Raw genomic sequence first — 4,798 nt, 5'->3', positions numbered from 1 at the left:
GGGCGGGGGCAGCGGGCCAGCTACCACGAAAAAACAGACCGTCGGAGGGCGGCCAGGCTATGTACCGGGGTCCGGGGCGGCCCTTGTCCCGCGCCTCGGCGGAAGCCACCCCGGTCTCTGTCCCGGGCCTTAGGCCGCAATGGTCCGCGAGGGACCTGCTCCTCCAACGGGTCCCGACGTCCTACTAGGGGCAGGAAATGCACCCCGCCGCGGCCGCGGCTTTAGACCCCGAGCGGCCGGTGGGCCCGACTCGCACCGGCGCGCGCCTCGCGGCGCGACCGGCGGCCGGGAACATCCGGGAGCACCCGCCCGGGGGCCGGCACTGCGCGGACGGGGCTGAATCTCCCCAATCGGTCTTCCGGGTCTCTCCCGTTTACCCCTGAACGGTTTCACGTACTATTGAACTCTCTCTTCAAAGTTCTTTTCAACTTTCCCTCACGGTACTTGTTCGCTATCGGTCTCGTGGTCATATTTAGCCTTAGATGGAGTTTACCACCCTCTTAGTGCTCCACTCTCAAGGAACACGACTCTGAGGAGAGTCCCCACCCGGGAGCGGCCGCGGTCCTACGGGCCTGGCACCCTCTGCGGGCGATGGCCCCATTCAAGGGAGACTTGGACTCGCTGGACCGCGCCCCGGGAGAGTGGGACCTCCCACACACGACATCTCCCTGCACGTCTCCGCGCGGGATTCCGTGCTGGGCTCTTCCCTGTTCGCTCGCAGCTACTGGGGGAATCCTTGTTAGTTTCTTTTCCTCCGCCTAGTAATATGCTTAAATTCAGCGGGTAGTCTCGCCTGATCTGAGGTCGGAAAGATGGTTTTTTGTACCGACGGGCCGATGTGAGCGGTCGGAAGCTTAGCCTCTCTCATTGAACTGATTTCTTTTTGTTTTTGTTTTTTGTTTTTTTGTGGTCATTATTTATTGTGGTCATATCTTTCGCTCCCGCCCGGCAAGTGTGTGTCTCTCTCTGTCTCGGGAGTTTGCCTGTCTCCCATCACATCAAGCCGGGCGTCAGTTCTTCTCAGACGCGATCGGGGAAGGATGGGCCCCGTCGCCGAGGAGAGGAGGGCGAGCTAAGTCTATCCGCTCGCTCCACCGAACCCTGTGAAGCCTTCAAGGGCGACTGACTCCCCTTAACCTCCTCGCAGTCGCCGACGCCGCCACCGATTGCTCGGAGCGACGCCGGCGGTGCGAGGTGCAGGCTCGTCAGACCCCCCAGCGTAGGGCCGCTCGCGTGCCTTTATTTCTTTCTTTCTCTTTCTTTCTTTCTTTCTTTCCCTTATTATCTTAAAGACCGCGCGGGCCCACGGGTTTCATGTAGCCGACCCTCAGCCAGGCGTGGTCCGGGATTGGAAATCCAAGGACCGCAATGTGCGTTCGAAACGTCGATGTTCATGTGTCCTGCAGTTCACATGTCGACGCGCAATTAGCTGCGTTCTTCATCGACCCACGAGCCGAGTGATCCACCGCTCAGGGTTGTTTTTCTCTAGATTCGAGCAGAGCTTCGGGTAGGATGCTACTGCTAGTCCCGTAGGACAGGTAGTTGTTATTTTTCGAGGGGGAGCTGCCCCCAGAACAGCGGCACGGTCAGACCGCGCTCCCCTCTCGTTCAAGCGCCGCCGAAACGGCCTTGCGTGGGCAGATAAAGTGGCTTTAAGCCCAGTGCTCGCGGTCGCGCGGGTTGTCCTTGGATCCCTGAGGATCCTCGGAGCCCGCGTGCCGCCGGCACCCACTCACCATCTTTCGCTCCTACTTCCCACCTCGAGGCGGGACGGTCTTGCCGTCCCCCTCCGGGGGATTACTTCGCCGACCTGGACACCTCAGGCCGACGACGTTATCTCCGAGATCCGGCCGCTGCCAGGAAGAGCCGGTCCAATCACAGGCGAGATTACGCCTTCCGCAGAGCCCCGTTCATCTGGTTCATTCTTAATGCCTTCCTTTTATTAATTTTTGATGCGTCTTCCCCTCATTCGGGGGGAGACGGTGCGACTTTCGCCGACCGGTCCCCCCTCAGGTTGACGTCATCTATTTTTCAGTCATCAGTAGTGGTCACATATTATGATGCGTCTTCCCCCTCATGCGGGGGGAGTCGGTGCGACTTTCGCCGACCGGTCCCCCCTCAGGTTGACGTCATCTATTTTTCAGTCATCAGTAGAGGTTGTATTATCATGAATGACCAGACACGGGTACTTCCACGAGAAGGCGGTCCACTCGCAAGCGAGATTACGCACTCCCCCAGAGCCAGCAACCGTCCTCGGTTTCTTAATGCCTTCCTTCTCTGTTCGGTCACTCTCGGTGCCGTTAATGATCCTTCCGCAGGTTCACCTACGGAAACCTTGTTACGACTTTTACTTCCTCTAAATGATCAAGTTCGGGCATCTTCCCGGTGGAATCGAAGGGCCGAAACCCCGCGCCCACCGGTCCGAAGACCTCACTAAATCATTCAATCGGTAGTAGCGACGGGCGGTGTGTACAAAGGGCAGGGACGTAATCAACGCGAGCTTATGACTCGCGCTTACTGGGAATTCCTCGTTCATGGGGAACAATTGCAAGCCCCAATCCCTAGCACGAAGGAGGTTCAGCGGGTTACCCGGACCTTTCGGCCAGGGAGGACACGCTGATTCCTTCAGTGTAGCGCGCGTGCGGCCCAGAACATCTAAGGGCATCACAGACCTGTTATTGCTCAATCTCGTGCGGCTAGAAGCCGCCTGTCCCTCTAAGAAGATTAGGAGTCGCCGGTAGCACAGAGGATACCGGATGCGACTATTTAGCAGGCTAGAGTCTCGTTCGTTATCGGAATTAACCAGACAAATCGCTCCACCAACTAAGAACGGCCATGCACCACCACCCACCGAATCAAGAAAGAGCTCTCAATCTGTCAATCCTCCCGGTGTCTGGGCCTGGTGAGGTTTCCCGTGTTGAGTCAAATTAAGCCGCAGGCTCCACTCCTGGTGGTGCCCTTCCGTCAATTCCTTTAAGTTTCAGCTTTGCAACCATACTTCCCCCGGAACCCAAAAGCTTTGGTTTCCCGGAAGCCGCCCGCCGAGTCATCGGAGGAACTTCGGCGGATTGCTGGCTGGCATCGTTTATGGTTAGAACTAGGGCGGTATCTGATCGCCTTCGAACCTCTAACTTTCGTTCTTGATCAGAGAAAACATTCTTGGCAAATGCTTTCGCTTCTGTCCGTCTTGCGACGATCCAAGAATTTCACCTCTAACGTCGCAATACGAATGCCCCCGTCTGTCCCTTTTGATCATTACCTCGGGGCTTCCGAAAACCAACAAAATAGAACCGAGGTCCTATTCCATTATTCCATGCACTCGGTATTCAGGCGGCTGCTGCCTGCTTTAAGCACTCTAATTTGTTCAAAGTAAAAGTGCCGGCCCATCGTGACACTCGGTCAAGAGCACCGCGACGGGATTGTGTAGGCCCTCCCCGAGACGACCCGAGGCGTGGGAGCGTCGCCGCCCCCATCGCCCGCGGGCGCCGGCTCGGGCCACCGGCAGGACGTCCGCACGTGCGTGCCAGTTAGACACCGACGGGCGGTGAACCGGCAGCGTGGGACACAAGTCCGACTACGAGCTTTTTAACCGCAACAGCTTTAATATACGCTATTGGAGCTGGAATTACCGCGGCTGCTGGCACCAGACTTGCCCTCCAATGGATACTCGTTAAAGTCTTTAGAGTGTACTCATTCCGATTACGGGGCCTCGGATGAGTCCCGTATCGTTATTTTTCGTCACTACCTCCCCGTGCCGGGAGTGGGTAATTTGCGCGCCTGCTGCCTTCCTTGGATGTGGTAGCCGTTTCTCAGGCTCCCTCTCCGGAATCGAACCCTGATTCCCCGTTACCCGTTACAACCATGGTAGGCGCAGAGCCTACCATCGACAGTTGATAAGGCAGACATTTGAAAGATGCGTCGCCGGTTCGTAGACCGTGCGATCCGCCTCCATTTATTCAGAGTCACCAAGGCAAACGGCCGCGTGAGCGACCGATTGGTTTTGATCTAATAAAAGCGTCCCGACCGTCTCCGGTCGGGACTCGGTTGCATGTATTAGCTCTAGAATTACCACAGTTATCCAAGTAACTGTCCACCATCTAAGGAACCATAACTGATTTAATGAGCCATTCGCGGTTTCACCTTAATTTGGCTTGCACTGAGACATGCATGGCTTAATCTTTGAGACAAGCATATGACTACTGGCAGGATCAACCAGGGAACCGAAGACTCACTTGGAGCTCGTTCCTCCCCCTCCACGCGGTCCCGGATGGGTCCGGCGAGGGGGTCCAGTTCATACTTCAACGCTCGCACTCCGTGCGCCCCTGCGAGCAGGGGCCACTTCGTGCCGTTAGGGGGACGCCACGTGAGCGCCCCCAGAACCGTGGTGCCATTAGGGCACCCTTCCCTCTCTTCACTCGACATGCATAAGCGCCGAAGCGCCGTTTGGCATCGCGAGTCTAGCACGCGCCCGGACTACGAGTGAGTCGGTTGCAGTGTGTCCACGATACGCCGCCTATAGACCGTGTCCGGGGGACAGAGGGCCGCGGCATCGCGGTGGCGAAGGGTTTGCCGGGAAGGGGAACGAAGCCGGCCTTTTTCGTAAAATCGTTCCCCTGTTGCTTGCCGGGAAGGTGGACGAACCCGGTCTCTCTCGTAAAATCGTCCACCTGCTGCTTGCCGGGAAGGGGAACAAAGCCGGTCTTTTTCGTAAAATCGTTCCCCTGTTGCTTGCCGGGAAGGTGGACGAACCCGGTCTTTATCGTCAAATCGTCCACCTGCTGGTTGCCGGGAAGGGGAA

The 4,798-nt window shown here is 57.4% G+C and overlaps 2 non-coding genes and 1 pseudogene across 2 annotated transcripts; all 3 read right to left on the bottom strand.

The window, feature by feature from the left end:
* LOC147870570 (large subunit ribosomal RNA) overlaps window positions 1-807 on the bottom strand; it is a 4,225-nt pseudogene extending 3,418 nt beyond the window's left edge.
* A 514-nt stretch (window positions 808-1,321) lies between these two features.
* Window positions 1,322-1,477, bottom strand: LOC147870569 (5.8S ribosomal RNA). The gene has a single exon (XR_015533300.1). It is a non-coding gene; the product is annotated as a 5.8S ribosomal RNA (ribosomal RNA).
* An 824-nt stretch (window positions 1,478-2,301) lies between these two features.
* On the bottom strand, window positions 2,302-4,219 carry LOC147870568 (small subunit ribosomal RNA). The gene has a single exon (XR_015533310.1). It is a non-coding gene; the product is annotated as a small subunit ribosomal RNA (ribosomal RNA).
* Window positions 4,220-4,798: the final 579 nt, after the last annotated feature.

The sequence above is a fragment of the Zootermopsis nevadensis genome, unplaced genomic scaffold (assembly GCF_977971745.1).
Source record: "Zootermopsis nevadensis isolate Lab colony 2312 unplaced genomic scaffold, Znev_1.0 Znev_ptg000238l, whole genome shotgun sequence".
In the NCBI taxonomy this organism is placed as follows: Eukaryota; Metazoa; Arthropoda; class Insecta; order Blattodea; family Termopsidae; genus Zootermopsis; species Zootermopsis nevadensis.
The sequence above is the reverse complement of the archived record's forward strand: the minus strand, read 5'-3'. Positions and strand labels throughout refer to the sequence as shown.